Source organism: Heterodontus francisci, chromosome 1, assembly GCF_036365525.1.
Source record: "Heterodontus francisci isolate sHetFra1 chromosome 1, sHetFra1.hap1, whole genome shotgun sequence".
Taxonomy (NCBI): domain Eukaryota; kingdom Metazoa; phylum Chordata; class Chondrichthyes; order Heterodontiformes; family Heterodontidae; genus Heterodontus; species Heterodontus francisci.
In genome coordinates this window covers 106,404,786-106,424,750 of record NC_090371.1, presented here as the reverse complement: position 1 = coordinate 106,424,750, position 19,965 = coordinate 106,404,786, and positions in this window count along the sequence as shown.

Sequence of the window (19,965 nt, the reverse complement as noted above, 5' to 3'; positions counted from 1 at the left end):
TAAAGTTCTGTACAGCTGCAACATGACTTGCCTATTTTTATACTCTATGCCCCGACCGATGAAGGCAAGCATGCCGTATGCCTTCTTGACTACCTTATCCACCTCCGTTGCCACTTTCAGTGACCTGCGGACCTGTACGCCCAGATCTCTTTGCCTGTCAATACTCCTAAGGGTTCTGCCATTTACTGTATACTTCCCACCTGCATTAGACCTTCCAAAATGCATTACCTCACATTTGTCTGAATTAAACTCCATCTGCCATTTCTCCGCCCAAGTCTCCAACCGATCTATATCCTGCTGTATCCTCTGACAATCCTCGCCACTGTCTGCAACTCCACCAACCTTTGTGTCGTCCGCAAACTTACTAATCAGACCAGCTACATTTTCCTCCAAATCATTTATATATACTACAAACAGCAAAGGTCCCAGCACTGATCCCTGCGGAACACCACTAGTCACATCCCTCCATTCAGAAAAGCACCCTTCCACTGCTACCCTCTGTCTTCTATGACCGAGCCAGTTCTGTATCCATCTTGCCAGCTCCCCTCTGATCCCATGTGACTTCACCTTTTGCACCAGTCTGCCATGAGGGACCTTGTCAAAGGCTTTACTGAAGTCCCTATAGATAACATCCACTGCCCTTCCTTCATCAATCATCTTTGTCACTTCCTCAAAAAACTCAATCAAATTAGTGAGACACGACCTCCCCTTCACAAAACCATGCTGCCTCTCGCTAATAAGTCCATTTGTTTCCAAATGGGAGTAAATTCTGTCCCGAAGAATCCTCGCTAATAATTTCCCTACCACTGATGTAAGGCTCACCGGCCTATAATTTCCTGGATTATCCTTGCTACCCTTCTTAAACAAAGGAACAACATTGGCTATTCTCCAGTCTTCTGGGACCTCACCTGTAGCCAATGAGGATGCAAAGATTTCTGTCAAGGCCCCAGCAATTTCTTCCCTTGCCTTCCTCAGTATTCTGGGGTAGATCCCATCAGGCCCTGGGAACTTATCTACCTTAATGCTTTGCAAGACACCCAACACCTCCTCCTTTTTGATAATGAGATGACTGAGACTATCTACACTCCCTTCCCTAGGCTCATCGTCCACCAAGTCCTTCTCCTTGGTGAATACTGATGCAAAGTACTCATTTAGTACCTCGCCCATTTCCTCTAGCTCCACACATAGATTCCATTCTCTGTCCTTGAGTGGGCCAACCCTTTCCCTGGTTACCCTCTTGCTCTTCATATACGTATAAAAAGCCTTGGGATTTTCCTTAATCCTGTTTGCCAATGACTTCTCATAACACCTTTTAGCCCTCCTGACTCCTTGCTTAAGTTCCTTCCTACTGTCTTTATATTCCTCAAGGGATTCGTCTGTTCCTAGCCTTCCAGCCCTTACGAATGCTTCCTTTTTCTTTTTGACGAGGCTCACAATTTCCCGCGTTATCCAACGTTCCCGAAACTTGCCAAACTTATCCTTCTTCCTCACAGGAACATGCTGGTCCTGGATTCTAATCAACTGACGTTTGATAGGCTCCCACATATCAGATGTTGATTTACCCTCAAACAGCCGCCCCCAATCTAAATTCTTCAGTTCCTGCCTAATATTGTTATAATTAGCCTTCCCCCAATTTAGCACCTTCACCTGAGGACTACTCTGATCCTGATCCACAAGTACCTCAGTGGTTCAGAAGGGAAGGGGGGAGAATAGGAGAGCGATAGTGATAGGAGATTCAATGGTTAGAGGAACAGACAGGAGATTCTGTGGTCACTAACGAGACTCCCGGATGGTATGTTGCCTCCCGGGTGCCAGGGTCAGGGATGTCTCCGATCGAGTCCACAGGATTCTTAAGGGGGAGGGGGAGCAGCCAGATGTCGTGGTACATATCGGTACCAATGACATAGCGAGGAAAAGGGATGAGGACCTGAAAAGCGAATATAGGGAGTTAGGTTGGAAGCTGAAAGGCAGGACGAGCAGAGTAGTAATCTCAGGATTGTTACCGGTGCCACGTGCTAGTGAGGCTAGAAACAGGGAGTGAGTGCAGCTGAACATGTGGCTACAGAACTGGTGTAGGAGGGAGGGATTCAGATATGTGGATCATTGGGATACCTTCTGGGGAAGGTGGGACCTGTACAAGAAGGACGGGTTGCATCTGAACTGGAGGGGCACCAATATCCTGGGCGGGAGGTTTGCTAGAGCTCTTCGGGAGGGTTTAAACTAGTTTGGCAGGGGGATGGGAACCGGAGCCACGGATCAGTGAATGGGATAGCTGTTGAACAGGCAGATACCGAGTGCAGAGAGTCTGTGAGGAAGGTTAGACAGTTGACAGGGCAAAGTTGCAGCCAGTATGATGGGTTGAAGTGTGTCTATTTTAACGCAAGAAGTGTCAGGAATATGGGTGATGAACTTAGAGCATGGATCAGTACTTGGAGCTACGATGTTGTGTCCATTACGGAGACGTGGATATCACAGGGGCAGGAATGGATGTTGGATGTTCCGGGGTTTAGATGTTTCAAAAGGAATAGGGAGGGAGGTAAAAGAGGTGGGGAAGTGGCATTGTTAATCAGGGATAGTATCACAGCTGCAGAAAGGGAGGTCGTCGAGGAGGGTTTGTCTACTGAGTCATTATGGGTGGAAGTCAGAAACAGGAAAGGAGCAGTCACTTTGTTGGGAGTTTTCTATAGACCCCCCAATAGCAACAGAGACACAGAGGAACAGATTGGGAGGCAGATTTTGGAAAGGTGCAGAAGTAACAGGGTTGTTGTCATGGGTGACTTCAACTTCCCTAATATTGATTGGAACCTCCTTAGTGCAAATAGTTTGGATGGAGCAGTTTTTGTCAGGTGTGTCCATGAAGGTTTCCTGACTCAATATGTAGATAGGCCGACGAGAGGGGAGACTATGTTGGACTTGGTGCTTGGCAATGAACCAGGCCAGGTGGCAGATCTCTCGGTGGGAGAGCATTTCCGTGATAGTGATCACAACTCCCTGACCTTTACTATAGTCATGGAGAGGGAAAGGAGCAGACGGGATGGGAAAATATTTAATTCGGGGAGGGGGAATTACAATGCTATTAGGCAGGAACTGGGGAGCATAAATTGGGAACTGGGAAATGCACGACAGAAATGTGGAGGTTGTTTAGGGAGCACTTGCTGCGACTGCTGGATAGGTTTGTCCTGATGAGGCAAGGAAGGGATGGTAGAGTGAAGGAACCTTGGATGACAAGAGATGTGGAACAGCTAGTCAAGAGGAAGAAGGAAGCTTACTTAAGGTTGAGGAAGCAAGGATCAGGCAGGGCTCTAGAGGGTTACAAGGTAGCCAGGAAGGAACTGAAGAATGGACTTAGGAGAGCTAGAAGGGGACATGAAAAAGTCTTGGCGGGTAGGATTAAGGAAAATCCCAAGGCGTTCTACACTGATGTGAGGAACAAGAGGATGGCCAGAGTGAGGGTAGGGCCAATCAGGGATAGTGGAGGGAACTTGTGCCTGGAGTCGGAGAAGGTAGGGGAGGTCCTAAATGAATACTTTGCTTCAGTATTCACTAGTGAGAGGGACCTTGTCGTTTGTGAGGACAGCGTGGAACAGGCTGATATGCTCGAACAGGTTGAGGTTAAGAGGGAGGATGTGCTGGAAATCTTGAATGATATAAGGACAGATAAGCCCCCGGGGCCAGACGGGATATACCCAAGGATATTACGGGAAGCGAGGGAAGAGATTGCTGCGCCTTTGGCGATGATCTTTGCGTCTTCACTGTCCACTGGAGTAGTACCGGATGATTGGAGGGTGGTAAATGTTCAAGAAAGGGAATAGGGATAACCCTGGGAATTATAGACCAGTCAGTCTTACGTCGGTAGTGGGCAAATTATTGGAGAGGATTCTGAGAGACAGGATTTATGATTATTTGGAAATGCATGGTTTGATTAGAGACAGTCAGCATGACTTTGTGAGGGGCAGGTCATGCCTCACAAGCCTTATTGAATTCTTTGAAGATGTGACAAAACACATTGATGAAGGAAGAGCAGTGGATGTGGTGTATATGGATTTTAGCAAGGCATTTTATAAGGTTCCCCATGGTAGGCTCATTCAGAAAGTAAGGAGGCATGGGATTCAGGGAAAGTTGGCTGTCTGGATACAAAATTGGCTGGCCCATAGAAGTCAGAGAGTGGTAGTCGATGGAAAGTATTCAGCATGGAGCTCGGTGACCAGTGGTGTTCCACAAGGATCTGTTCTGGGACCTCTGCTCTTTGTGATTTTTATAAATGACTTGGATGAGGAAGTGGAAGGCTGGGTTAGCAAGTTTTCCGATGACACGAAGGTTGCTGGAGTTGTGGATAGTGTGGAAGGCTGTTGTAGGTTGCAATGGGACATTGACAGGATGCAGAGCTGGGCTGAGAAGTGGCAGATGGAGTTCAACCTGGAAAAGTGTGAAGTGATTCATTTTGGAAGGTCGAATTTGAATGCGGAATACAGGCTTAAAGACAAGATTCTTGACAGTGTGGAGGAACAGAGGGATCTTGGGGTCCATGTCCATAGATCACTCAAAGTTGCCACCCAAGTTGATAGGGTTGTTAAGAAGGTGTATGGGGTGTTGGCTTTCATTAACAGGGGGATTGAGTTCAAGAGCCATGAGGTTATGCTGCAGCTCTATAAGGCCCTGGTTCGACCACACTTGGAATATTGTGTTCAGTTCTGGTCGCCTCATTATAGGAAGGATGTGGAAGCTTTAGAGAGGGTGCAGAGGAGATTTACCAGGATGCTGCCTGGACTGGAGGGCATGTCCTACGAAGAAAGATTGAGGGAGCTAGGGCTTTTCTCATTGGAGCGAAGAAGGATGAGAGGTGACTTGATAGAGGTGTACAAGATGATGAGAGGCATAGATAGAGTGGATAGTCAGAGACTTTTTCCCAGGGTGGAAAGGGCTATCACCAGGGGGCATAATTTTAAGGTGATTGAAGGAAGGTTTCGGGGAGATGTCAGAGGTAGGTTCTTTACACAGAGAGTGGTGGGTGTGTGGAATGCGCTGCCAGCGGTAGAAGCAGATACATTAGGGGCATTTAAGCGACTCTTGGATCGGTACATGGATGATAGTAGAATGAAGGGTAGGTAGTTAGTTTGATCTTAGAGTAGGTTAAAGGTTCGGCACAACATCGTGGGCCGAAGGGCCTGTACTGTGCTGTCCTGTTCTATGTTCTATGTTCTATACCTTAAAACTTATGGAATTATGGTCACTGTTCCCGAAATGCTCCCCTCCTGAAACTTCGACCACCTGGCCGGGCTCATTCTCCAATACCAGGTCCAGTATGGCCCCATCCCTAGTTGGACTATCTCCGTATTGTTTCAAGAAGCCCTCCTGGATGCTCCTTACAAATTCTGCCCCATCCAAGCCCCTAGCACTAAGTGAGTCCCAGTCAATATAGGGGAAGTTAAAATCACCCACCATTACAACCCTGTTACCTTTACATCTTTCCAAAATCTGTCTACATATCTGCTCCTCTACTTCCCGCTGGCTGTTGGGAGGCCTGTAGAAAACCCCAACATCGTGACTGCACCCTTCCTATTCCTGAGCTCCACCCATATTGCCTCGCTGCATGACCCCTCCGAGGTGTCCTTCTGCAGTACAGCTGTGATATTCTCCTTAACCAGTAATGCAACTCCCCCACCCCTTTTACATCCCCCTCTATACCTCCTGAAGCTTCTAAATCCTGGAACATTTAGCTGCCAATCCTGTTCTTCCCTCAACCAAGTCTCTGTAATAGCAACAACGTCATAGTTCCAAGTACTAATCCAAGCTCTAAGTTCATCTGCCTTACCTGTTATACTTCGTACATTGAAACAAATGCACTTCAGACCACCCGTCCCGCTGTGCTCCGCAGCATCTCCCTGCCTGTTCTTCCTCTTAGTCTTACTGTCCTTATTTACTCGTTCTCCTTCATTTATTTCACTTGCTGTCCTACTGCTCTGGTTCCCACCCCCCTGCCACACTAGTTTAAACCCTCCCGAGTGACGCTAGCAAACCTCGCAGCCAGGATATTTGTGCCCCTCCAGTTTAGATGCAACCCGTCCTTCTTGTACAGGTCCCACCTGTCCCTGAAGAGATCCCAATGGTCCAGATATCTGAAACCCTCCCTTCTACACCAGCTGCTCAGCCACGTGTTTAGCTGCACTATCTTCCTATTTCTAGCCTCACTGGCACGTGGCACAGGGAGTAATCCAGAGATTACAACCCTAGAGGTCCTGTTTTTTAACTTTCTACCTAACTCCCTAAACTCCCCCTGCAGGACCTCATCACTCTTCCTGCCTATGTCGTTGGTACCGATGTGTACCACAACCTCTGGCTGTTCACCCTCCCCCTTCAGAATGTCCCCTGTCCATTCAGAGACATCCTTGACCCTGGCACCAGGGAGGCAACATACCATCCTGGAGTCTCTTTCATGTCCACAGAAGCACCTATCTGTGCCCCTGACTATAGAGTCCCCTATAACTATTGCTCTTCTGCGCTTTGCCCCTCCCTGCTGAACAACAGTGTCAGCCGTGGTGCCACTGCTCTGGCTGCTGCTGTTTTCCCCTGATAGGCCATCCCCCCCAACAGTTTCCAAAACGGTATACTTGTTAGAGAGGGGGATAGCCACAGGGAATTCCTGCACTGACTGTCTGCCCCTTCTAGCAGTCACCCATCTAACTGCCTGCACCTTGGGTGTAACCACTTCTCTGAAACTCCTGTCTATGACGCTTTCCGCCACCTGCATGCTCCTAAGTGCATCCAGTTGCCGCTCCAACCGATCCATGCGGTCTGTGAGGAGCTGCAACTGAGTACACTTCCTGCAGATGTCGTCCTCCGGAACGCTGGAAGCGTCACGGACTTCCCACAACTCACAGGTGAAGCACTTCACCCCTCTAACTGACATTTCTAGCACTAATTAATTAATTAATATAAAATAAATAAATACTTATTAAATCCTTACTAAATTATATTAAAGTATATTAATCTAGCACCCGTGACTTGGAGCAAATGGTGTGCCCAGAGCCCTGTTTCATAACCAACACCTTCCCCACATGTACCGCCACTCCCTGCAGACTTCACCAACTGTAAACAACTCCTCAAAACACCTAGCACTTCCACAAACTCAAACTGAGCCAGTAGAAAGTAATCAGCAACTAAACTGCAAGTTGTTGATGATTCCTTTAAATTGTGCGGGTAGGGGTTCTTTCCTGCTGCTGAACATATGTTCAGCTGTACGTGTTTAAAAGAGACAGGGTTAACTAGAGTGGTGAGAGCAAAACGGCAGTGCTGGCATCAAATCAGCGTTATTCGTTGACTAACATCACAACCTGTCAACTCTGCATATTCTGATGCTCCTAAGGCCCATGCAAATGACCTTATTCAGGTGGCATTCGGCATGGCCTGTGCCAGAAATGAGCGCATGCGATGTGGATATAATTTTGCTATCAAAAGAGTACCCTTAGTGCCAAAACATGAGTGCTGCAGAGCCAAATTTTGCAGCCAGTGTGTATATATACCCTGCACCATTCCTTTGTAGTTTTAAACACTTCTTTCTTTTCGCTCAATGAAAAAAGACCCAACTTTTCAAGTCTTTCCTTATAGCAGGTAATATCCTGCTGAATCTGCATTATACCCTCCATAAAGCCTTAAAATCCTTCCTTGGTGTACAGCCCAATACTGCTAACTGAGATCATACTACAGTTTTACATAGGCTCATCGTTAAGCCTTGCCCTTTTATATTCTACACCATCTGTGGTGAAAACTAGAATTCCATTAGAGCCTTCTCAACCTGACATGCTGCCTTTAATATCCCATAAGCCTATATCTATAAAATCCTTTTACTCGGAATACAAGGTAGGCCATTTAGGACTGAGATGAGGAGGAAATTCTACACTCAGAGAGTGGTGAAACTGTAGAATTCTTCACCCCAGAGAACTGTGGACGCTCAGTCATTGAGTATGTTCAAGACAAAGATCGATAGATTTCTAGATATTAAAGATATCAAGGGATATGGAGATAGAGCGGGAAAATAGCGTTGAGGTAGAAGATCAGCCATGATATAGTTGGATGGCGGAGCAGGCTTGAGGGGCTGAATGGCCTACTCCTGCTCTGATTTCCTATGTTCTTTGCAATATCCTTTGTACTTTTAAAGAATTAACTATACATTCTATTCTCTTATCATCTGTACATTTCAACATCACGTCGCTGCTCACAATGCGGTCTCCTATACATTGGCGAGAACTAATGCAGATTGGGTGACGGTTTTGCGGAACATCTCCACTCAGTCCACAAGCATGATCCCAAGCTTCCAGTTATTTGACATTTTAATTCACCGCCTTGCTCTCAGAACCACACTTCTGTCCTCACCCTGCTGCAGTGCTCCAGTTAAGCTCAACGCAAGCTCAAGGAACAGCACCTCATCTTCCGATTTGGCACTCTGCAGCCTTCTGGACTCAACATTGAGTTCCAAAATTTCAGAACATGGCTTCCATTTTGATTTTATGGTAAAAACAAACACTTATTTTTCATGTTTTTGCTTTCAGACAGAGCTGTTCATTATTCAGCCATTAATGCTCTCTCTGGGCAAATGTTTTGGCATCTTTGTCATTTAATCTGTCCTGCCATTTGCCCTATCACACGCCTTCCCTTTTGTTTTTCTTTCCCCCTGCCCCTTTCATTTGCTCAAAACCAATTACATTTCTAACCTTTGCCAGTTCAGATGAAAGGTCATTGACCTGAAACATTAACTCTGTTTCCCTCTCCATAGATGCTGCCAGACCTGCTGAGCATTTCCAGCACTTTCTCTTTTTATTCCCCAGAGCTGAATCCTGAGGGACGGCACTACCCACTTCCAAACACTCGTAAAATTTGCCCTTAACTCCAACTCTCTGTTTTCTCACTTCTAAGCAATTTTTCATCACAATCTTTGTATCACACACATTGCAAAACCTCCAGCTCTTATGTCCAAGCTGAGTAAGAGAGTGTGGAACAACAGCAACCTGAAGGAGAACACCAAACTGCAAGTCTACCAAGCCCATGTCCTCAGTGCACTCCTCTACAGCAGTGAGACCTGGACAATATATGCTAGGCAGGAGAAAAGGCAGAACAGTTTCCAGCTCTGCTGTGTCAGACGTATCCTTGGCATCCCTTGGCGGGACAAGGTCATCAATTCGGAAGTCCTGGAGTGTGTTAATTCCATTAGCATGCATTCATTACTAAACCAATGACATCTGCGAAGGCTCGGCCATGTTCATTGGATGGATGATGGCCATATAGCCAAAGATTTTTGTACAGTGACCACGGGTCACAGCCTACTGGATATCCAAACCTCCAATACATGGATACCTGCAAGAATTGAAAATGGCACACATCAAAACAGAAAACTGGGAAATAGCCACTAACGGCTGGGACATTTGGAGGCTTCTGTTTGGAAGAGCATCAGAAGAGGCGGGGAGAAACAGAAAGCTCAGTTGGCTGAGAAGAGAGCCCAGAGAAAACAAAGGTCAGTGAATCCTGCACCTTCACAGCCCATTGCCTTCATCTGCAGCAAATGCGGCTGAGACTATTATGCTAGAATGGGGCTCCTGAACCACAGCAGGCAATGCTTAACACAGAGTTAACCACCAAAGCGCAAACCACCATTTCACAAGATGGAAGGCTGCCAGGGAAACAATTTTTCATTCAGTTGGCTTTCCTTCCCCTAATTTCACAGCTCTTAATCTTTTCTAGTAATCTTCCATATGGAACCTTATCAAAAGCTTTCATGAAGTTCTGGTAGATTACATGCCCTATATTTCTCCTCATCAACCATGTCTGTTACCTCCTCAAAGAATTCTATGAGGTTTGTGAAGCACGACCACCCTTCTGAAATCCATGCTGGTTGTTACTATTTTCTCTTTATCTAAATATTCGGTAATTTCACCCTTAATTAAACACTGTAAATTCTCTCTACTACAGATGTTAAAGATGGGTATTAGATTGACCACTCTCCTGTCCTCATGGGGCACATCCACTCTCAATAGAGCCCTGAAATATAGTAGCTGATTTTAGTCCTACTCACCTGGCAGAAATCAGTTGGGTGAGCAATTAAAAATGAGCAGCTTAAAATCCCACTAAGATCCTGACCAATTTCAACCTGCAGGATATTAGTTTTAGTTTAGTTTAGTTTAGAGATACAGCACTGAAACAGGCCCTTCGGCCCACCGAGTCTGTGCCGACCATCAACCACCTATTTTATACTAATCCTACACTAATCCCATATTCCTACCACATCCCCACCTGTCCCTATATTTCCCTACCACCTACCTATACTAGGGGCAATTTATAATGGCCAATTAACCTATCAACCTGCAAGTCTTTGGCATGTGGGAGGAAACCGGAGCACCCGGAGGAAACCCATGCAGACACAGGGAGAACTTGCAAACTCCACACAGGCAGTACCCAGAATTGAACCCGGGTCGCTGGAGCTGTGAGGCTGCGGTGCTAACCACTGCGCCACTGTGCCGCCATTACAGGTGCAGGAGGCACTCGCCTCATAAATTTGTGCAAATGGAGGGTCCAATAATGGCAATGAGACCTGTTATTATTTTAACCAGGGCCTAAGCGAGGAAGCTGCTGCAACTTTCGTTCTGGACAGCAGTTGGTTTGAAGACAGAACAGACTCTTCAGGTAAGTCTAAAACCTTCCTCTGGAGGGACAGGAGAAGCTAGAGTGCGTCTCCAGGTCTATAAGGAAATTTGTTGCCTTCCCTGCCACGGCCTGTACCCTTACTTTCCATGAAACCTTCTCAAAACCTGGCAGCTGGTGGGTATCCAAGGCCAGCCTGAAATTCACCTTCTGTCAGCCAGTCTGCATTCTGGTGCCAGGCAGGAAGTGGATCGGCAGCACTTACATAATACTGTGCAGTTAAAATCACCTCCTGCTGCCTCGACTGGGCAGGAAAACATCTCACCAAAGCAGATTCCCATTGGAATCCAGATCCAAGTTAAAATTCACCCCTGAATTCCTTAGAGCCTCAGTCATTTCATCCGTCACTCCTTCTTGCATGAGGACATTCGTTGTCACAGAAAAAACAACTTTATTGCAGATTATGATCCCAAAAGAGCAATAAAAATCTGAAACCCAGTGTAATACAAAGGATTTGAACTCATTTGACCATGCAATAGCTATCTTAGTCTCGGCCTTCATTCAAGATTACTTGTCAGCTGCAATTGTTTGCTAACCTGTCAGCTTTTTGGGGGCATGTCAAGCTTTCTGAGTTTTGTGGGTTGGCACAGATGATTTGAGATGAGTCAGGCAGCGGGGAGGGGTTTAACCAGCCTTCTTCTATTTGATCAGGTATTTCCAGAGTCTGATCACGGACTGGACTGTAGCCATATTCTATGGGCCTGGATAATTCTAAATATAATTCCTACTGTTTTTTTTAACCAAAATGCATCACCCTACACTGATGCTGTATTCCATCTGTCACTTTTTAACCCTTTCCTTATTTTCTCAAAATCTCTTCACAGCTTCATTAGTTTTTTTAAAGAATTAACTATACATCCTATTCTATCATTTGTAAACTTCAACATCACTCCCACTAAGTCTGCATACAAATCAATAATATATAGTGAGGGCAGGAATACCCAGACTTGAACCCTGAGGGACATCACCACCCACTTCCAAACACTTTTAAAACTTGCCCTTAACTCCAACTCTCTGTTTTCTCACTTCTAACCAATTTTTCATTCAGTTTACTTTCCTTCCCCTAATTTCACAGCTCTTAATCTTTTCTAGTAATCTTCCATATGGAACCTTATCAAAAGCTTTCATGAAGTTCTGGTAGATTATATGCCCTATATTTCTCCTCATCAACCATGTCTGTTACCTCCTCAAAGAATTCTATGAGGTTTGCGAAGCATAACCACCCTTCTGAAATCCGTGCTGGCTGTTACTATTTTCTCTTTATCTGAATACTCAGTAATTTCATCCTTAATTAAACACTGTAACTTCTCCCTACTACAGATGTTAAAGATGGGTATTAGATTGACCACTCTCCTGTCCTCATGGGGCACATCCACTCTCAATAGAGCCCTGAAATATAGTAGCTGATTTTAGTCCTACTCACCTGGCAGAAATCAGTTGGGTGAGCAATTAAAAATGAGCAGCTTAAAATCCCACTAAGATCCTGACCAATTTCAACCTGCAGGATATTACAGGTGCAGGAGACACTCGCCTCATAAATTTGTGCAAATGGAGGGTCCAATAATGGCAATGAGACCTGTTATTATTTTAACCAGGGCCGAAGCAAGGAAACTGCTGCAACTTTCGTTCTGGACAGCAGCTGGTTTGAAGACAGAACAGACTCTTCAGGTAAGTCTAAAACCTTCCTCTGGAGGGACAGGAGAAGCTAGAGTGCATCTCCAGGTCTATAAGGAAATTTGTTGCCTTCCCTGCCACGGCCTGTACCCTTACTTCCCATGAAACCTTCCCAAAACCCCACCTGGCCATTTACCCGGCAGCTGGTGGGTATCCAAGGCCAGCCTGAAATTCACCTTTTGTCAGCCAGTCTGCATATTGGTGCCGGGCAGGAAGTGGATCAGCAGCATTTACATGATACTGTGCGATTAAAGGCAACTCCTGCTGCCTCGACTGGGCAGGAAAACATCTCACCAAAGCGGATTCCCATTGGAATCCAGATCCAAGTTAAAATTCGCCCCTGAATTTCTTAGAATCTCAGTCATTTCATCCGTCACCTCCTCTCCATATTTCATGCATCTGGATATTAAGTCTTAGTTGTCACAGAAAAACCAATTTTATTGTAGAATGTGATCCCAAAAGAGCAATAAATCCAATCTAATACAAAGAATTTGAACTCATTTGACCATGAAGCAGCTGCCTTAGTCTAGGCTTTTATTCAAGATTACTTTTCAGCTGTAATTGTTTGCTAAACTGTCAGCTTTTCAGGGGCATGTCAAGCTTTCTGAGTTTTGTGGGCTGGCACAGATGATTTGAGATGAGTTAGGCAGCGGGGAGAATTTTTAGAGCACAGAATGTACTCTGGGTTGGGGACTTCAATGTCCATCACCAAGAGTGGCTCGGTAGCACCGTTACTGACTGAGCTGGCCGAGTCCTAAAGGACATAACTGCTAGACTGGGTCTGCAGCAGGGGGTGAGGGAACCAACAAGAGGGAAAAACATACTTGACCTTGTCCTCACCAATCTGCCTGTCGCAGATGCATCTGTCCATGACAGTATTGGTATGAACATTAGAACATACGAATCAGGGGCAGGAGAAGGCCACTCGGCTCTTTAAGTCTGCTCCGCCATTCAATAAATTCATGACTGAACTGATTACTCCACATTTCCACCTACCCCCATAACCTTCCACCCCCTTGCATATCAAGAATCTATCTACCTCTACCTTAAAAATATTCAAAGACTTTGCTTCCACCACCTTTTGATGAAGAGAATTCCAAAGACTCACAACTCTCTGAGAGAAACAATTTCTCCTCATCTCTGTCTTCAATGGGCGACCCCTTATTTTTAAACAGTGACCCCTAGTTCTAGATTCTCCCACGAGGAAAAGCATCCTTTCCAAATCCACCCTGTCAAGACCCCTCAGAATCTTATATGTTTCAATCAAGTCGCCTTTTACTCTTACTCTTCTAAATTCCAGCAGATACAAGCCTAGTGTGTCCATCTTTCCTCGTAAGACAGACCGCCCATTCCAGGTATTAGTCTAGTAAATCCTCTCTGTACCGCCTCCAACGCATTTATATTCTTCCTTAAATAAGGTGACCAGTACTGTACACAGTACTCCCAATGTGGTCTCAGCAATGCCCTGTATAGTTGAAGCATAACCTCCCTACTTTTGTATTAATTCCCCTCGTGATAAACGATAACATTCTATTAGCTTTCCTAATTAGGTGCTGTACCTGCATACTAACCTTTTGCAATTCATGCAATAGGACATCCAGATCCCTCTGCATCTTACAGTGCAGCAATCTCTCACCATTTAGATAATATGCTTATTTTTTATTCTTTCTGCCAAAGTGGACAATTTCCCACTTTCCCACATTATACTCCATTTGCCAGGTCTTTGCTCACTCACTTAACCTATCTATATCCCTTTGTAGCCCCCTTATGTCCTCTTCACAAGTTACTTTCTACCTACCTTTGTGTCATCAGCAAATTTAGCAACCATACCTTTGGTCCCTTCATCTAAATCATTTATATAAATTGTAAAACGTTGAGGCCCCAGCACAGATCCCTGTGGAACACCACTCATTACATCTTGCCAACCAGAAAATGACCCATTTATGCCGTCTCTCTGTTTCCTGTTAGCTAACCAATCTTCTATCCATGCCAATATGTTACCCCCTAGACCATGAGCTTTTATTTTCTACAATGATCTTTGATGTGGCACCTTATCAAATGCCTTCTGGAAATCTAAGTATAGTACATCCACCAGTTCCCCTTTATCCACAGCACATGTAACTCCCTCAAAGAACTCTAATAAATTGGTTGATCATGATTTCCCTTTCACAAATCCATGTTGACTCTGCCTGAATACCTTCAATTTTTCTAAAGGCCCTGCTATACGTCTTTAATAATAGCTTCTAACATTTTCCCTAAGACAGATGTTAAGCTAACTGGCCTGTAGTTTCCTGCTTTCTGTCTCCCTCCCTTTTTGAATAAAGGAGTTACATTCGCTATTTTCCAATCTAACGGAACCTTCCCCGAATCTAGAGAATTTTGGAAAATAAAAACTAACGCATCAACTATCTCACTTCTTCTTCTTCTTTAGCCTCCTTATCTCAAGAGACAATGGGTAAGCGCCTGGAGGTGGTCAGTGGTGTGTGGAGCAGCGCCTGGAGTGGCTATAAAGGCCAATTCTGGAGTGACAGGCCCTTCCACAGGTGCTGCAGAAAAATTTGTTTGTCGGGGCTGTTACACAGTTGGCTCTCCCCTTGCGCTTTTGTCTTTTTTCCTGCCAACTGCTAAGTCTCTTCGACTCGCCACACTTTAGCCCCGCCTTTATGGCTGCCCGCCAGCTCTGGCGAACGCTGGCAACTGACTCCCACGACTTGTGATCAATGTCACAGGACTTCATGTCGCGTTTGCAGACGTCTTTAAAGTGGAGACATGGACGGCCAGTGGGTCTGATACCAGTGGCGAGCTCGCTGTACAATGTGTCTTTGGGGATCCTGCCATCTTCCATGCGGCTCACATGGCCAAGCCATCTCAAGCGCCGCTGACTCAGTAGTGTGTATAAGCTGGGGATGTTGGCCACCGCAAGGACTTCTGTGTTGGAGATACGGTCCTGCCACCTGATGCCAAGTATTCTCCGGAGGCAGCGAAGATGGAATGAATTGAGACGTCACTCTTGGCTGACATACGTTGTCCAGGCCTCGCTGCCATAGAGCAAGGTACTGAGGACACAGGCTTGATACACACAGACTTTTGTGTTCCGTGTCAGTGCGCCATTTTCCCACACTTTCTTGGCCAGTCTGGACATAGCAGTGGAAACCTTTCCCATGCGCTTGTTGATTTCTGCATCTAGAGACAGGTTACTGGTGATAGTTGAGCCTAGGTAGGTGAACTCTTGAACCACTTCCAGAGCGTGGTCGCCAATATTGATGGATGGAGCATCTCTGACTTCCTGCCCCATGATGTTCGTTTTCTTGAGGCTGATGGTTAGGCCAAATTAATTGCAGGCAGCCGCAAACCTGTCGAAGAGACTCTGCAGGCACTCTTCTGTGTGAGATGTTAAAGCAGCATCATCAGCAAAGAGGAGTTCCCTGATGAGGACTTTGGACTTCGCTCTTAGACGGGCAAGGTTGAACAACCTGCCCCCTGATCTTGTGTGGAGGAAAATTCCTTCTTCAGAAGACTTGAACGCATGTGAGAGCAGCAGGGAGAAGAAAATCCCAAAAAGTGTGGGTGCGAGAATACAGCCCTGTTTCATGCCACTCAGGATAGGAAAGGGGTCTGATGAGGTGCCGCCATGTTGAATTGTGCCTTCCATATTGTCATGGAATGAGGTGATGATACTTAGTAGCTTTGGTGGACATCCAATCTTTTCTAGTAGTCTGAAGAGACCACGTCTGCTGCCGAGGTCAAAGGCTTTGGTGAGATCAATGAAAGCAATGTAGAGGGGCATCTGTTGTTCGCGGCATTTCTCCTGTATCTGACGAAGGGAGAACAGCATGTCAACGGCCGATCTCTCTGCACGAAAGCCACACTGTGTCTCAGGGTAGACGCGCTCGGCCAGCTTCTGGAGCCTGTTTAAAGTGACTCGAGCAAAGACTTTCCTCACTATGCTGAGCAGAGAGATTCCACGGTAGTTGTTGCAGTCACCGCGGTCACCTTTGTTTTTATAGAGGGTGATGATATTGGCATCGCGCATGTCCTGAGGTACTGTTCCCTCGTCCCAGCACAGGCATAGCAGTTCATTTAGTGCTGAGAATATAGCAGGCTTGGCACTCTTGATTATTTCAGGGGTAATGCTGTCCTTCCCAGGGGCTTTTCCGCTGGCTAGAGAATCAATGGCATCACTGAGTTCTGATTTTGTTGGCTGTATGTCCAGCTCATCCATGACTGGTAGAGGCTGGGCTGCATTGAGGGCAGTCTCAGTGATAACATTTCCCCTGGAGTACAGTTCTAGGTTGTGCTCCACCCAGCGGTCCATTTGTTTGCGTTGGTCAGTGATTATGTCCCCTGATTTAGATTTGAGGGGGGCGATCTTCTTGATGGCTGGTCCAAAAGCTCTCTTAATGCCATCATACATTCCTCTGATGTTTCCGGTGTCTGAGGCCAGCTGAATATGACTGCATAGGTGTTGCCAGTAGTCATTTTCGCAGCGCCTGTCTGCTCTTTGTGCAGTGCTTCTGGCTGCTTTAAGTGCTACGGATGTTAACTCGCTGGGGGCTTTCTTGTAGTTCAACAGTGCAATGCGCTTAGTGGCAATGACAGGTTCCAGCTCTTCAATATGAGATTGAAACCAGTCTGCATTTCTCTTGGCACGTTTGCACGCATCAACTATCTCACTAGCCATTTCTTTTAACACCCTAGGATGAAGTCCATCAGGACCCGGGGACTTGTCAGCCTGCAGCTCCAACAATTTGTTCAATACCACTTCCCTGGTGATTGTAATTTTCTTGAGTTCCTCCCTCCCTTCCATTTCCTGACTTATAGCTAATTCTGTATCCTCAATAATGAAGTAGGAGTGACCATCGCACAGTCCTTGTGGCAACGAAGTCCCGTCTTCACATTGAGGACATCCTCTATCGTGTTGTGTGGCACTACCACTGTGCTAAATACGATAGAACAGATCCTGCAATGCAAAATTGGGCATCCATGAGGTGCTGTGGGCCATCAGCAGCAGTCGAATTGTAGTCAACCACAATCTGTAACCTCAGGGCCCGGCATATCCCCCACTCTACCATTGCCATCAAGCTGGGTGATCAGCCCTGGTTCAATGAAGAGTGCAGGAGGGCATGCCAGGAGCAGCACCAGGCATTCCTGAAAATGAGGTGTCAACCTGGTGAAGCTACAACACAGGACTACCTGCGTGCTAAACAGCAGAAGCAGCATGTGATAGACAGAGCTAAACGATCCCACAACCAACGGATCAGATCTAAGCTCTGCAATACTGCCACATCCAGTCATGAATAGTGGAGGACAATTAAACAACTAACTAGAGGAGGTGGCTCCACAAATATCCCCATCCTCAATGATAGGGGAGTCCAGCATATCAGTGCAAAAGATAAGGCTGAAGCATTTGCAACAATCTTCAGCCAGAAATGCTGAGTGGATGATCATCTCAGCCTCCTCCTGAAGTTCCCAGCATCACAGATGCCAGTCTTCAGCCAATTTGATTCACTCCATGTGATATCAAGAAACAACTGAAGACACTGGATACTGCAAAGGCTATGGGCCCTGACAACATTTCAGCAATAGTACTGAAAACCTATGCTCCAGAACTTGTCACGCCCCGAGCCAAGTTGTTCCACTACAGCTACAACACTGGCATCCACCCGGCAATATGGAAAATTGCCCAAGTATGTCCTGTACGCAAGAAGCAGGACAACTCTAACCAAGTCAATTATCGCCCCATCAGTCTATTCTCGATTATCAGTAAAGAGATGGAAGGTGCCATCGACAGTCTTATCAAGCGGTACTTGTTTAGCAATAACCTGCTCAGTGACGCTCAGTTTGGGTTCTGCCAGGGCCACTCAGCTCCTGACCTCATTACAGCCTTGGTTCAAACATGGACAAAAGAGCTGAACTCAAGACGTGAGGTGAGAGTGACTGCCCTTGACATTAAGGCAGCATTTGACCGAGTATGGCATCAAGGAACCCTAGCAAAACTGGAGTTAATGGGAAACAGGGAAAATTCTCCGCTGGTTGGAGTTATACTTAGCTCAAAGGAAGATGGTTGTGGTTGTTGGAGGTCAATCATCTCAGCTCCAGGACATCACTGCAGGAGTTCCTCAGGGTAGTGTCCTAAGCCCAACCATCTTCAGCTGCTTCATCAATGACATTCCTTCAATCATAAGGTCAGAGAATTGGCATGCATTGCAATGACTATGGAGTGGGGGTGTTGGGGGGGGATGTTCGCTGATGATTGCATAATGTTCAATACCATTCATGACTCCTCAGATACTGAAGCAGTCCGTGTAGAAATGCAGCAAGACCTGGACAATATTTAGGCTTGGGCTGATAAGTGGCAAGTAACATTCACGCCACACAAGTGCCAGGCAATGACCATCTCAAACAAGAGAAAATCTAACCATCTCCCCTCGACATTCAATGGCATTACCATCATTGAATTCCTCACTATCAACATCCTCGGGGTTACCATTGACCAGAAACTGAACTGGAGTAGCCATATATATACCATGGCTACAAAAGCACAGTGGCACAGTGGTTAGCACTACAGCCTCACAGCTCCAGCGACCCGGGTTTAATTCTGGGTACTGCCTGTGCAGAGTTTGCAAGTTCTCCCTGTGACTGCGTGGGTTTTCGTCAGGTGCTCCGGTTTCCTCCCACAGCCAAAGACTTGTAGGTTGGTAGGTAAATTGGCCATTATAAATTGCCCCTAGTATAGGTAGGGGAATGTAGGGACAGGTGGGGATGTGGTAGGAATATGGGATTAGTGTAGGATTAATATAAATGGGTGGTTGATGGTCGGCACATACTCGGTGGGCCGAAGGGCCCGTTTCAGTGCTGCATCTCTAAATAAATAAAAATAAATAAAGAGCAGGTCAGAGGCTGGGAATCCTTCAGCAAGTAACTCACCTCTGACTCCCAAAGCCTGTCCACCATCTGCAAAGCACAAGTCAGGAGTGTGATGGAATACACTCTACTTGCCTGGATGGGTGCGGCTCCAACAACACTCAAGAAGCTTGACACCATCCAGGACAAAGCAGCCCGCTTGATTGGCACCCCATCTACAAACATTCACTCCCTCCACCACCGATGCACATTGGCAACAGTGTGTACCATCTACAAGTTGCACTGCAGCAACGCACCAAGGCTCCTTAGACAGCACCTTCCAAACCTGCAACTCTACCACCTAGAAGGACAAGGGCAGCAATCACATGGGAACATCACCACCTGCAAGTTCCCACCCCAAGTCACATACCATCCTGACTTGGAACTATATTGCCGTTCCTTCACTGTCGCTGAGTCAAAATTCTGGAACTCCCTTCCTAACAGCACTGTGGGTGTACCTACCTGACATGGACTGCAGCGGTTCAAGAAGGCAGCTCACCACCAACTTCTCAAGGGCAATTAGGGATGGGCAATAAATGCTGGTATAGCCAGTGATAGCCACATCCCGTGAATGAATTTTAAAAAGCCTTCTTCCATTTGATCAGGTGTTTCCAGAGTCTGAACACATTACTGGATTATAGCTCTGAGCTTGAATAATATATACTCTCAGCAACTTGTGGTTATCAAGGTTTACGACGA